Raw genomic sequence first — 15,398 nt, forward strand, 5'->3', positions numbered from 1 at the left:
TGCTCTTTCCAACAGTACGTTGTTCACGCAAATGTCTCAAACAACATAGTTGTGATTTTTTAAAATCGGACGACTCTTTTTGATACAACCTGTACTTTGAACGAGCTTTAATCAAATTCCATGTAAGCTTAATAGTTTGTTTCTAATAAAATTATCCATCGAATTTTTTTAATCACACCTCGTAATAGAGACCTTCATGGTCGCAGCTTGATTTTTTCCAGGTGATAATTAAAAATTTATCAATACTCTTGGAAAGGCTATATCCAGATTTTAGATTTTTTATGTCCGTGACGTTTTAAAGAAGATGCTTTTTGAAACGAGACCAATCAAAACAAATACCTACGCAGTTCATCAAGATACAGTAAGCAGTTCGACATTACAGAAGACTTTATTGCTGTTGTCTGAGATGGAAGCACGATAACCGGGATGTTTTTAATCGTGTGATGACATTTGGGGCCGAGAGCGAAGTTGACATACTCTCACTGCGTGCCGTTGATGTGGCCAGCCTCGAACAGAATAAGAACAAAGCTAATCGACAGTAGTGTGTGTCGACGGTGTTTGGGTTGGCAGTCACGTATCGTGTCGAAAGGCGGGCGCTCGCTTTCCGTCTCCGTGGCGACGGCGGCTGCTGCGCACCTGCAGTCGGCGCCGCTATTGATCCCGCCGACTTATCTGCACATCGGTCTCGCAGCCTCGGGCCGCGCACGCCACTCGCCGCCGCGGGCTGTCGCGCTTTATTCGGCGGCCAAGTTCTAGGCCGGCCGCTTTAATGCGCACCTAACTACCTCTGCATCTCCGTACGTTCTTCGCAAGCCACTGTTACGTGTGCGGCAGAGCCTTCAAATGTGTACTTCTCTTCTTTATTATTCCAATAAGGAAGTGGATGCGAAATTATTACACGAAATCCATTTTCTTCCTTCTGCAAAGTATCTGTCTTTCCTTTGGTCGGACGGCGTCATCCGTTTCGACCATCCTCTTTATGTGTGCAATGGGAATTACGCTGTAAAATGCAATACAGAGCGTTTAGGTGTAAAAGTGGATTGATGGTCTCTATGAGGCGCAAGCGTCTGACGACGTGATACACGAAGAAGCAGCGGTCGATGTAGAAGAGCTAGAGGATCAAGCAACACAATCAGAACTTAAAAGAGCTTTGGAAGATTTGAGATAATAAGGCACAAGGAATAGATAATATTTCATCAGAATTTCTAAAATTACTGTGGCAAATGGTAACAAAACGACCGTTCACTTTGGTGCTTAGAAGGTATGAATCTGAAACTTCCTGGCAGATTAAAACTGTGTGCCGAACCGAGACTCGAACTCGGGACCTTTGCCTTTCGCGGGCAAGTGCTCTACCATTTGAACTACCCAAGCACGACTCACGACCCGTCCTCACAGCTTTAATTCCGCCAGTACCTCGTCTCCTACCTTCCAAACTTCACAGAAGCTTTCCTGCAGACCTTGCAGAACTAGCACTCCTGGAAGAAAGGATATTTCGGAGACATGGCTTAGCCACAGCGTGGGGGATATTTCCAGAATGAGATTTTCACTATGCAGCGGAGTGCGCGCTCATATGAAACTTCCTGGCAGATTAAAACTGTGTGCCGGACCGAGACTCGATCTCGTTTAGGTATCAATCTAGTGATAAACCATGTGAGTTTCTGGAAAACGTCATCCACACAATTCCGGAGACTGCAAGAGCCGACGAGTGCGACAATTATCGCGCAGTCACCTTAACAGTTCATGCAACCAAGTTGCTCACAAGAATGACATACAGAAACTGGAAAAGAGAGTTGAAGATGTTTTAGACGACGATCAGTTTGGCTTTAGGAAAAGTAAAGGCACCAGAGAGGCAGTTCTGGCGTTGCGGTCGAAATGGAAGCAAGACTAAAGAAAAATCAAGACACGTTCATAGGATTTGTCGACCTGGAAAAAGTGTTCAACAATGTAAAATGTTGCAAGGTGTTCGAAACTCTGAGAGAAATAGGGGTAAGCTATGGGGAAAGACGGGTAAAATACAGTATGCACAAGAATCAAGAGGTAACAATAAGAGTGGAAGAAGCGCTCTGATTGAAGAGGGTGTATGACAGGGACGTAGTCTTTCGCCCGTACTGTTCAATCTGTGCATCGAAGAAGCAATCACGAAAATAAAAGTTCAAGAGTAGAACTAAAATTCAAGGTGAAAGGATATCAGTGACAACATTTGCTAATGACATTGATATCCTCAGTGAAAGTGAAGAAGTATTACTGGATCTGTTGTATGGAATGAACACTCGAACGAGTACAGAATATGAACTGAGAATAAATCGAAGAAAGACGAAAGTGTTGAGAAATAGCATAAATGAGAACAGCGAGAAACGTAACATTACAACTGGGAAACTCGAAGTATACGAAGTTAAGGAATTCTGCTACCTAGGCAGCAAAATAACCTTGGACGGAGAAAGGACACAAAGCTGCCAAAACGACATTCCTAACCAAGAAAACTCGACTAGTATTGAACATAGGTCTTAATTTGAGGAAGAAATTTCTGAGAATGTACGTTTGGAGGGCAACATTGTATGGTGGTGGCGCATGGACTGTGGGAAAACTGGAAAAGAAGAGAATCGAAAAATTTAAGGTGTTGTACTACAGAACAACTTTGAAAATTAGGTGGACTGTTAAGATAAGGAATGAGGAGGTTCTCCGGAGAATCGGCGAGGTAAGAAATATACGGAGCCGGCCGCGATGGCCGAGCGGTTCTAGGCGCTTCAGTCCGGAACCGCGCGACTGCTACGGTCGCAGGTTCGAATCCTGCCTCGGGCATGGATGTGTGTGATGTCCTTAGGTTAGTTAGGTTTAAGTAGTTCTAAGTTCTAGGGGACTGATGACCACAGCCGTTAAGTCCCATAGTGCTCAGAGCCATTTTGCACCAAGTGTCCCTAGTTTTGGGTTCTGGTATTTGGTATTATTACCGCCTGTCAATTGTTTTGTGAGCAGTGGCGCAACTTCTGCCTCTGCCCGTTGACTGCAGCGAATTCTCTTGCAACAATTTGTCTACCATGCAGCCACGATAGTGGCTGCTAATGGCAACAGGAGAGAGACTAGAGGTACCCAACGGTGAGCATAGCATAAGGCTACGGGGTGTAGTTGAACTGTTAGTCGACGAGTAGTTCACAAATGTGCTACAGTGTTAGTGGTGTTGATACAAAGCAGAGCAATGGCAATGATGAACAAAGCAAACATTGCCATTTATCTACAACAACAGTTGCCAAAGTTGCCGACATTTTGTTACAAAGGGATCCCAAGGAATTTCGCAGAGTGACACGGAAATGGCGTTTAAAACATTAGCGTTTCTGCAAGATGAGTCAACGGGATGTGTAATGTCGTATACGCTCGACTGTGCGGACAATGTACATGATAAGAACAATGAGGACGCTACGTGCTTAGCAAGTGAAAATGGTTCAAATGGCTCTGAGCACTATGGGACTTAACATCTGAGGTCATCAGTCCCCTAGAACTTAGAACTACTTAAACCTAACTAACCTAAGGACATCACACACATCCATGCCCGAGGCAGGATTCGAACCTGCGACCGTAGAGGTCGTTCGGTTCCAGACTGTAGCGCCTAGAACCGCTCGGTCACTTCAGCCGGCGCTTAGTAAGTGAAAGTGATACTGAAACAGGTGTCGAGCCACGTAGTTCATCATCCTTGACTGACAGGGAGCCACAAATCCCGCCTCCAATGAAACTTAGTAAAGGACAATCGCTATCCAAGCAGCCGGTACTAAACATAATTACGTACATGTGAGATCATTTTCAGCATATAAAAAAAGAACAGATTTTGAGTATTCTCGCAGCAATATGACCGTGAAGTGCGTAAGAAAAATTACAGATATTCAAGAGAGGTTGAGGCGCACTTGTTACAAAAACTAGCGCGATTCGAAGATGCACGATACAATTTACATGGTGTGCATGACAGAGACCCACTACGTTATGCACATGTAATTGCGCGCGACATACATTACAGTGATTCCAGGGGAAACTGTGGATGGTTGCATAATTTCAGAAAAATTTTGTATTTGTGGGGATCCACAGTATCCAGATGCTTAATAAACGTAAACATGGCCCGCAGTAGGCTGTAATGCGACGTTTGTGTAATCGTGCAATTAGCTAATTTCTACTAAGCGTCATTGTCAAGCACATTTGCAACATTTGTATTCTTGTCATTTTCAAATCACTCATTCTTGTAAAAAGTAGCCATACTCCGTCTTTTATAGAAGGATCCACACTACAGTGACAATGTACGTTTAGTCGAAATTAGCTAATCGCACGTTTAAATAAACATCGCATTACAGTCTACTATGGACCATGTTTACGTTTATTATACTTCAGACAGTGCTACAGTACTGGAAGATGTAGGACAACGAAATTTCAAACAAATGGTCGGCTTAACGATGCACAGGAAACTGCGAAATCGATCCTGAAGTTTGTAGATGGGATGAACGAACTTAACCCATCGCTCAGTAAGGAATTTGTTTTCGCCTACGACCAATCGGAATTTGAAGAGGAAATGAAAGGAACCTGGAAATTAGAGATACCACAGAGATGTATCAAGATCAACTAAAATCAGTGTCTTAACGCAATCTTGTACAATTATGTCGACTGTTACTCTGGATGGTAAATTGGCTGGAAAGTTATTTATTGTGCTGTAGAAGTTGGAGGTGCTCTGCCCCCATACGATTCTTTCTCATGTGCGTGATCTTGCAAGGAAAAGGACAATAGGGAATATTTACGTCACATCAAACAAGAGTGGGAAACGGGCGTAAGAGAACTAAAACCATGGTATGAACATAGCATTTGACCAAGAGCTGGTCAAAATAACTTTTCTGCTTGATTTCTGGTTTGCGTGTATAAATCAAGGCTAGGCGCAAATTGAGACGCGTACAGCCCGTGTGACGTGCCACGACACTACAGCGCGACACGCAAATGCCGCACGAGTCGCGCGGGTCCAGCGCACATTTTCTCAAATGATTTTGCAGAAACTATTCACTGAAAACATTTGTTTTTTTGCCGTACTTATAGTGTTATATGTCAGCTTCGTGGCGAAGTGCCCATCATCTCGCTAATGGCTATTCTTATTGTGATGTACACATTTTAGTAAGACACTACGGAAAACTCAAAAAGTTTGCAACGAAAATTAGGAGTCGCTATGATTTTGCGTTTGGTGCGTATTACACCATATGTTGTGCCTATGAAATTTAGCTAACATATTGAATTTTTGTTTAGACTTGGGAGGAGGTCTGTATCTGCCTCCGATCTCGAGAAAATGGATTCCATGTAGCGCGCTCACTTCCGATCTCACGCCCGCGAGAATGAAATACTTGCAACATCTCTCGTATCTTCTAAACCGCTCGAGACATCGAAACGAAAGTTTGGCGAATGATAGCACACACGGAGGAGAGTGTTGTGCCAATTCTTAAACACACGGAACTTTCTTATCTATGGCGATATATCAGTACGTATACTTCCCTTTTTATTTATTTCACTCCACTGACTGTAATTTTGTAAGAGTTAACGACAGCTAGCGAAACAAGAGCTTCCTAGTATGAAAATAAACATGAAATTTCTTCTTTTATGTTACTGCAAACCGACACTATGAGGTTTTTCGTAAGCTATTGAGCTCTGTGATCGCCAATTACTAGTTTTACGAGGCACTCCGTTTCGGAATTGTGTCTCAATAGCTGCTGTGAGATGAGTTTGGCAAATTACACTGTGACAAAGGAAGTACAATTAAACCAGTCACCAAGAGAAATGTGGCAGTTTCTCACAAACGGTGATGCTTCTTCGAATGAGAAAAGGTTAACAACTCACACAAAAATAGATTGCCAGTTCTGTTGGAAGTTTGGTGGAATCCCCGTAACCCATCGTATTTTTAACACTGAGCGACTGGAATGGAAACTTACAAATGGATTTTATTCCTTCTCTTGATCTGAGCAGTATTAAAATAATGACGATCGTTCATTCAGGCGGAATGTTAGGAACATACCAGATACTGGTTACTCACCTACGGCTTGCCAAACTGACAATGAATGATCGCGAATAAAATAGTTGTTACCGAGAAAAATAAACAATAGATCTGTCCCACAACACAGTGGTCAGTGTATTGTCAGCAGCGGAGGATAATGCGCACGACAGGAATGCACAAGCTAGCCATGTGTGCCTTGTGAGTTGGAGTTCGAAAAACATTGTCATGATAGTAGATCTGCCTTTGTCAACAGTACATTTAAAAAAATATATATATCTAATAATAAAATTCTTTTAGGATATTCCTACTTTCGTAATAATACCGATCATTTTCTTTCATTTGTGTAGCCTGTTGTATAATTAGTTTAATGCTGATAATGTGCATGCAACATTTGAAATGCTTTTTCTCATCACGGCGAACCAATTAAAACATGTTATTTGTGACTGCTTTTCGACTGTTTCTAGCTTGCAGTGGAAATGTGATGTTCACATGCATGTAGTACAGTGTGTCGTATTACAGTATTACATCCAAATCTAAGTAATCACAGTGAGACTTCTATACTTCAGACCTTGGACGCTTTTTACCAGGAGCACAAAGGGATCACATCTGTGGAGATTACCCCTTTCTAAATTTTTGAAACAGATCGTACAGATACGCCAGCATACTAGGCAGCTAGGGAGTGATGACCTTAGCAGTTAAGTCCCATAAGATTTCACACACATTTGAACATTTTTTTTTACTAGGCAGCGAGAAGATAACCTTGTTTTACTTTCCTGCCTTGCTTCTTAATCACATGATTTTATAATATTCCTTGCTTCCTTATTCACTACCCTCTGTCCCTTCTTGTGATCTGAAAACATCGCGGAGGCATATGGTGCAATTCCAGCGGCCAATGGCTCATCAGTTACTGAAGTATACATGTTTCTTGATAGAAGAAAAACAAAACAAAACTATGCAGATATAAATAACAGAAAAGTATAACGTGCTAACGAAGAAAGCTGAGCGTTTAAATGGCGAAAAACAAAACACTACCCAAAGACAATAAAATTCATTACACAGTAAGGCAAAATTTATCGTATTGGCAATACTACCACTGCTGATATGCGCCGTTCCGATGTGAGCATATGGTCGGGCTACTTTTCCGCTCCCCGCCTCAAATTTCCCACGGTGCTAGCGAGGCAAGCGCGACGAGCGGCGCGAGAAACTGCCTCAACCACAACGCCGCGCGACCTGGCACAGGCGCGTGTCGCGTCCCAGTCGCGTCGCGTCGCGTCGCAATTTGCGCGGTCCCATTTCAACCTGTGATGTTACAAAAACGCGCGCTGCGCTGCGTCGTGCCACACACGCTATACGCGTCTCAATTTGCGCCTAGCCTTAGAGCAAACTATCCCTCCTGAAAAGTGTGTGGCATTGCAACTCATACCGCCTGAAACCAATGGGCAAATTCAGTCTCTGGATGCTTGTTTCTCCGTACCTATGAAACATATTATCATACTATCTGCAGCTATTCCTCAAAGGATAGCCAGTTTCAGTTTAATGTCGACGACAGACTATTCCGCATTCGGTTGCATTCATCACATTCCATCAGTTCTCATCACCCTGTTACACCAATATGATTCTAGATGCGTTCTTTAAAACTGGGTACGTATCTGTGTGTCCTGCACGATTTGTAACTCCCAAGGAGTTCGCCTTCCCTCTTGATGGTACGAACCTTTTCGATCACTGTGACGCGCCATTTTTCAGTCGCTCTCGTGGTGCAAATTAATGGTTTGTTTGAACATTGCTTGAATGTCGGCGATGTCCATTTTGTGAAGTATAATGCATCCAATAGACATTTGGTCACTGGTCCTTCCGGACATTCATCTTCTGTCGCACTCCTAATGCACATGGCGAGTCATATCTTTTCTGTCATAATTGTTAACACAACACTTTCAAATCAGCCTTACTAAAGACTGAACTTGCGACCTGGCACTCAAGGGGTTCCTTGTCAGATAAAATACCGTACCCATGCTGGCAACTTCGATGAGCTCCATCTTCTGGTATGATTGTTAGCGATGTATTAAAATACTATTCAGTCAGTATAGTCAAAGATCAACGAGTGAAACACGTCTGCTATTTCTGCGAATCGTAAATGACGCCCAGTGACTGCAAACATCCGCTTGAACCGGGTAGAAAAGATTCTTAGCTGGGCTGCTGTTACACAGTTTGCGCAATAGTGACATTCTCTAAAGTTAAAATGACCTTATTCCGTTTCCTTGCACGCCTTCATACGAGATTTAAAGTCAGCCACAAAATGGTGGGAATTGCACACTTGTTCAGCATAACAGGAAAGCTCCGGCAAAACGTATTAACAATAGTCTTCAACGCAAGCGCTTGAAGAACGAGTACAGGAACGGTTGCCTCGTTCGTAGTTCTTCCACACACGTCACATATCCATTGTTAGTTTATCCATGTTCTCCGCAGCCGTTTGTTTAACCTATCAAAAGACCAGACTTGTTACTATTTCAATATCTTTGTGAGCGCCCCTCGCGCCACCCCCTTGTTAACGTTAGTTTCGTGCTTTCACTGATGATAGCGTGTGTAACGAGACTTAACATCTAACTAAGGTTCTCCGTCTCCTCTTCACCTCCCCCCAGGACGCGATATTCTGTTAATCCTACTTGGTGGAGGTCCAAGACAGATGAAAAATACTCAAGTTCAGATGGTTCAAATGGCTCTGAGTGCTATGGGACTTCACTTCTGAGGTCATCAGTCCCCTAGAACTTAGAACTATTTAAACCTAACTAAGGACATCACAGACATCTATGCCCGCCGCAGGTTTCGAACCTGCGACCGTAGCAGTCGCGCGGTTCCGGAATGAAGTGCCTAGAACCGCTCGGACACATTCAGCATTCTGGCGGTTATACTGGTTATTAATGTACTAACATTTCACATTAGCTGTGGCTTATCTCGCGCTTACTGTAACCTGTGATCTTGTAATGTTAATCCCTTGAATATGTTACCTAGACAAATGTATTCCCGAAGTTTCATTACTCTATATTAATTAGTTTTAGTGTTGCGATTCTTTTTCGTCAGTGTATAACTTAAAATGAGAAATAAGTAACCTGTGTAAGCAACAATCGTTATCTACACTAGCTAAAGACTTCGCGATATTAAAGTCATGTATTGTGTTTGCATATGACAACTGTAAAACAATAAATTATTTTCTCGAATTGTAATGCAAATTATTTTGGTTTCTTTGCGCAAGTTTTAATAAAAAGGTGTGATGATCCATGTACTTGTAGCATAAACCAAGTATTTTAACACAAATCTGCTATTCAGGGCGAAGAAAAATTCGCGCACTCGGACATCGAAATGCAGTTCCTCACATACTAATAATACAAAAATGTCTCTCACAAAATTTCGTCCTGCTCGTATTTCCGGCAGTAAATGGACGTCAGAGATTGCAATCTGGCAACACTGTGATCACATGTACGGTAACTACCTCTGTCAGCATACCAGAGTAGTGCTGTGCAGTTGATAGTGTTTTGGGTTAGCATGCGAGATGTCGAGGATTCGATTCTGGATCGAAGCGGATTCGTTTTGTCATACGGCGATTACAGTGGGTCTTCTACAAAAGATTTACACTTACATACTACGAACACAGAAATGGAAGTACACTAGTTTCCAATGGTCAGCTTTTAAACAAGCCTTTTGCACATCGTGGACACGAATTGTTTCGCACTACTGCATCTCCTACATTCCAAACCTGTTTCCTGTGTACCCTCCCCTAATGGCCCGATCGGTTAATACCAACTATTATTCTTGCCACGTTCAGGTCTATTACATCTCATTAGGAATGCACTAGTAAATGTCGGATGTGTGCGGCTTAAGAAACGGTGTATACGATAGAACTATAAATGGCAGAAAGAAATTGGCAAATAAAAGCAAATACGCTTAATCACAGAATCGAACCCTCGACCTCCTGCAAGTTAATCCGAAGCGCCAGGTGCTGCATCACCTGGACGGCGCTAGTTGTATGTGCTGATCGAGGTAGTTACCGTACATGTGATTACAGTGCTGCCAGACTGATAAACGATTATTTACTGCCGGAAATATGCTCGGGACGAAATTTGGCGAGAGACGTTTTTGTATTGATGGTATGTAAGGAATCACGCTGCGAACTCCGATGCGCGAATTTTTCTTTACCCTGCATAGATACAGTATTAACTAGAGTTTCGACAAAGTGTCTATTTCTTTGAACTTCTAATTTCAGTGCCATAGCTTTTGGTTCAAATGGCTCTGAGCACTATGGGACTTAACATCTGAGGTCATCAGTCCCCTAGACTTAGAACTACTTAAACCTAACACGAACCGTGCTGTCGAACGTTAACGTTGAGCGTGCCAAGTTCAACGTGGGACCAACGTGGTATATGCGATCGCAACGCACTCCAGCGGCAGTTGAGGGATGTTTCTAGTTCGTAAATCGCAGTATTTACTCAACGGGCGCGCGTAAAATTCCCACGTTACCTCTAATAAAACGCACATTTCCTCCATCGTCTACGAAAAGGGAAGTACCGCGTCCAATCGACAAGGACACAGGCTTATAAAAAGCTCCATTACAAACAGTGCGGTACAAATTTGAAATACTTCTCCGCATAAGATAAACATTATTTCATCATTCCCACATTTTAGTAAAACCTCAAGGTCAGTCTTACTTGATCACTGTTCCTACCCAGTAGCAGAATCTGTGCAACATGTGAATTACGAAGCGTAAAAGAGAAGGGAGCAAAATATCTTTATACAGGGAGCAGGAGCTGTCCTGTAGATCAAGCCAATCGAACAGTCATCCCTGAAAAAAAAAAAAAAAGGTGAACTTATACTTACATAACATCAACTATTATAGTATATGATCATATTAAACTAATATAAAGTATCAGAACCTAATAAAAACGCGATTGTTAGGAAAAAAAAAACATTTGGAAGTGCTAAGAGGCGAACCACCGCGCTAATAATCATTTTATTTCAGGTTAGTGACGCTACTCATTACGCTTTCTTTTTTAAAAAAAATCTCGTTTCGTTCGTTGTATCTGCTCGGGGCGGACGTCGCAAGACACCCGTTTCAGTTCGTCGTTGATCCATTAACTCAGTTCTTTTATTACAGAGTGCAGCTAACCCTCTGACCGAACACGCTGACCTACCGTGCCGGGTACGCTAAACCAACACCACGTCATTTGTGTATAAAGACATTCTATTACAGCTTTCTGAAAACCTTAATCGTAGATATGTTACCAATTGAAATTTAATTACAACAAATTGTACCAAGAACAATGCGTTTTGGGTGGATCTTCAGTGTGTCGCTGACTTCAAATAACCTACTCTCATAATAGGCAAGTTACAATATTTATAATGGATCAAATCAGATACAATAATTCTTTTGCCATGAATATGATGTTTCTCATTATTTTGTTGGAACGAATCACACAGTTAACAACGGGTTTTCCAGTGATTCTCAATTTGCTGGTGCTCACAAAGAAACCTCCCCATCGCACCCCCCTCAGATTTAGTTATAAGTTAGCACAGTGGATAGGCCTTGAAAAACTGAACACCAATTGAGAAAACAGGAAGAAGTTGTGTGGAACGGTGAAAAAATAAGCAAAATATACAAACTGAGTAGTTCATGGGAAGATAGGCGACATCAAGGGCTCTAAAAACACAGGAGCGCCGTGGTCTCGTGAGCAGCTGCGGAACGAGAGGTCCTTGGTTCAAATCCTCCATCGAGTGAAAAGTTTAATTTTTTTATTTTCAGTTTATGTGACAAACTATTGTGTTTTCATCACTTTTTTGGGAGTGATTATCACATCCACAAGAAAACCTAAATCGGGCAAGGTAGAAGAATCTTTTTACCCATTCGCCAAGTGTACAAGTTAGGTGGGTCGACAACGTATTCCTGTCATGTGACGCACATGCCGTTACCAGTGTCGTATAGAATATATCAGATGTGTTTTCCTGTGGAGGAATCGGTTGACCTATGACCTTGCGATCAAATGTTTTCGGTTCCCATTGGAGAGGCACGTCCTTTCGTCTACTAATCGCACGGTTTTGCGATGTGGTCGCAAGACACAGACACTAAACTTATTAAAGTGAACAGAGACGTCAATGAACGAACGGACAGATAATAACGATGTAAAAATAAAGAAAGTAAAATTCTCACTGGAAGGAAGACTTGAACCAAGAACCTTTCGTTCTGCAGCTGCTCACGCTACCACGAGACCACGGCGCTCCTGAGCTCACATTGTCCATGATGTTGCCTATGTGGCCCATGGACTACTGAGTTTGTATATTTTGCTTATTTTTTCACAGTTCTACGCAACTTCTTCCTGTTTTCTCAATTGATCTGTGTTCAGTTTATCAAGGCCTATCCACTGTGCCAACTTATAACTAAATCTGAGGGGGTGCGATGGGGAGGTTCCCTTGTCAGAAACGGCGTATATACGTATAGGCTTGAAATGAATGCCAATATGGCGTCTCACAACTCTGTACTGAAGGGAGATGGCGTGCGTGTGACGTAGGTGGCATTGTGCCATCTCATTGGTCAACGCTCAAACGCACGCTCACAAGGGAACCTCCCCATCGCACCCTTAGTTACAAGTAGGTACAGTGGATAGGCCTTGGAAAACTGAACACAAATCAATCGAGAAAACAGGAAGAAGTTGTGTGGAACTATGAAAAGAATAAGCAAAATATACAAACTGAGTAGTCCATGCGGAAGATAAGCAACATCAAGGACAGCGTGAGCTCAGGAGCGCCGTGGTCCCGTGGTTAGCGTGAGCAGCTGAGGAGCGAGACGATCTTGATTGAAGTCTTCCCTCGAGTGAAAAGTTAAATTTTTTATTTTCAGACAATTATTATCTGCCCGTCCGTCCGTCCGATGCGAGGTAACTGCGCCGTAGTATGGAGACGCTATACCTAAACGGAAAAATTTTAAAACGTTAAAAACATATGTTTTGACAGAGCACAGGGAAAACTGTGCGACTGTGAAACTGTTGCATTCATTTGTTGCGGCTTATGTGACAAACTCTTATGTTTTCATCACTTTTTGGGAGTGATTATCACATCTACAAGAAAACCTAAATCGGGCAAGGTAGAAGAATCTTTTTACCCATTCGCCAAGTGTAGAAAAAAATGGTTCAAATGGCTCTGAGCACTATGGGACTCAACTGCTGAGGTCATTAGTCCCCTAGAACTTAGAACTAGTTAAACCTAACTAACCTAAGGACATCACAAACATCCATGCCCGAGGCAGGATTCGAACCTGCGACCGTAGCGGTCTCGCGGTTCCAGACTGCAGCGCCTTTAACCGCACGGCCACTTCGGCCGGCTGCCAAGTGTAGAAGTTAGGTGGGTCGACACATATTCCTGTCACGTGACGCACATGGCGTCACTAGTGTCGTATAGAATATATCAGACGTGTTTTCCTGTGGAGGAATCGGTTGACCTATGACCTTGCGAGCAAATGTTTCGGTTCCCATTGGAGAGGCACGTCCTTTCGCCTACTAATCGCACGGTATTGCGGTGCGGTCGCAGAACACAGACACTAAACTTATTAAAGTGAACAGAGACGTCAATGAGCGAACGGACAGATCATAACTGCGAAAATAAAAAAAAGTAAAATTCTCACTCAAGGGAAGGCTTGAACCAAGGACTTCGGGTTCCGCAGCTGCTCACGCTAACCACGGGACCACGGCGCTCCTGAGGTCACATAATCCTTGATGTTGCTTCTCTTGCGCATAGACATTCAGTTTGTATATTTTGCTTATTTTTTTCATAGTTCCACACAACTTCTTCCTGTTTTCTCGATTGATCTGTGTTCAGTTTTTCAAGGCCTATCCACTGTGCCAACTTATAACTAAATCTGAGGGGGGTGCGATGGGGAGGTTGCCTTGTCAGAATATCTGACATGCCAGATATTGCTCTGCACGTTCGGAAAGACTCCCGAACGTGCTGTTCCACGCTATGACGTCAGAAACTCGGCACGCTCAACGTTCGGATGCACGGTCCGCGTGCCGACGGCTTAAGGACATCACACACATCCATGCCCGAGGCAGGATTCATAGTTTTTGATTTTGGAAATGGGTGACCCTAGAGTAGGACGCTCCGGATTTCACGGACGAGCAGATCGCGCTCGCAGGTATAGTCGGGCCGAGTCTCCATAGAAATGCCGATTGGGTCCGCGCGCTTGCCAGACGCCGGTGGCGGGGCCCGTTACGGCGACCTCCCGGCCGCGGCCGGCTGGCAGCGACCTTGCGGCGGCCGCGTCTGCCAGGGCGGCCCTCCGCGTCGCACTTCCGAGCGCGGCTGCCGGGGTGTGCAGGAATCCCTGCCGGCGGCCGGCGCCAGCGCTCCACTCCACACACAGTGGCTGTTTTTGTGCGCCGCCAGTCGCTCCCCTCTGTGCACGGCCCACTCCACGCCCCAGTTCTGCGGCCCGGCGGTCCCCCAGCGAGCTGCCGCTACCTGTGCCCATTGTTCTTTCGTCACCCCGCAGCGGCGGACTGAGATTTTGGCTTTCGAGAGCTGGAACAGGACCGACGGAACAGAAAGGTTGCCGGTTGGTGGTCATCCTGTGCTCTCTACTTCGCGGCCTTTGTTGGCCCGTCACTCCGTTTGCTTCCCCCTGAAGGCCGGTTCACACGAGAAGTGAACGGAACGGAAAGGCAGGCGACAACAGCGTCAGTATGTTCACACTGTACCTCGATCAGCATAACAAGCGACTGACATTTAGTTTACTTAATGCGAGCATTTTAGATTCGGCTTAACCACGATACTTGTTGATATCGGATGAAATGACAAGTTTACTGATAATAGCTCATGTTTAATGTATTTCCACAACGCATTTTACAGATTTAAACATCGATCATCAGCTGGATTTATTTGTGTTAGTATGAAATGTGTGTGTTCTGTTACGACTTAGGGGTAAGCAGTGCCACTCTCTTCAGCGGTCACAGGAATCTTTCTCTGTCGTAATACATCACATACACTACTGGCAATTAAAATTGCTACACCAAGAAGAAATGCAGATGATAAACGGGCATTCATAGAACAAATATATTATACTAGAACTAACATTTGATTACATTTCCACGCAATTTCGGTGCATAGATCCTGAGAAATCAGTACCCAGAACAACCACCTTTGGCCATAATAACGGCCTTGATACGCCTGGGCATTGAGTCAAAAACAGCATGGATGGCGTGTACAGGTACAGCTGCCCATGCAGCTTCAACACGATACCACAGTTCATCAAGAGTAATGACTGGCGTATTGTGACGAGCCAGTTGTTCGGCCACCATTGACCAGACATTTTCAATTGGTGAGAGATCAGGAGAATGTGCTGGCCAGGGCAGCAGTCGAACAT

The sequence above is a fragment of the Schistocerca nitens genome, chromosome 1 (genome assembly GCF_023898315.1).
Source record: "Schistocerca nitens isolate TAMUIC-IGC-003100 chromosome 1, iqSchNite1.1, whole genome shotgun sequence".
Classification (NCBI taxonomy): Eukaryota; Metazoa; Arthropoda; class Insecta; order Orthoptera; family Acrididae; genus Schistocerca; species Schistocerca nitens.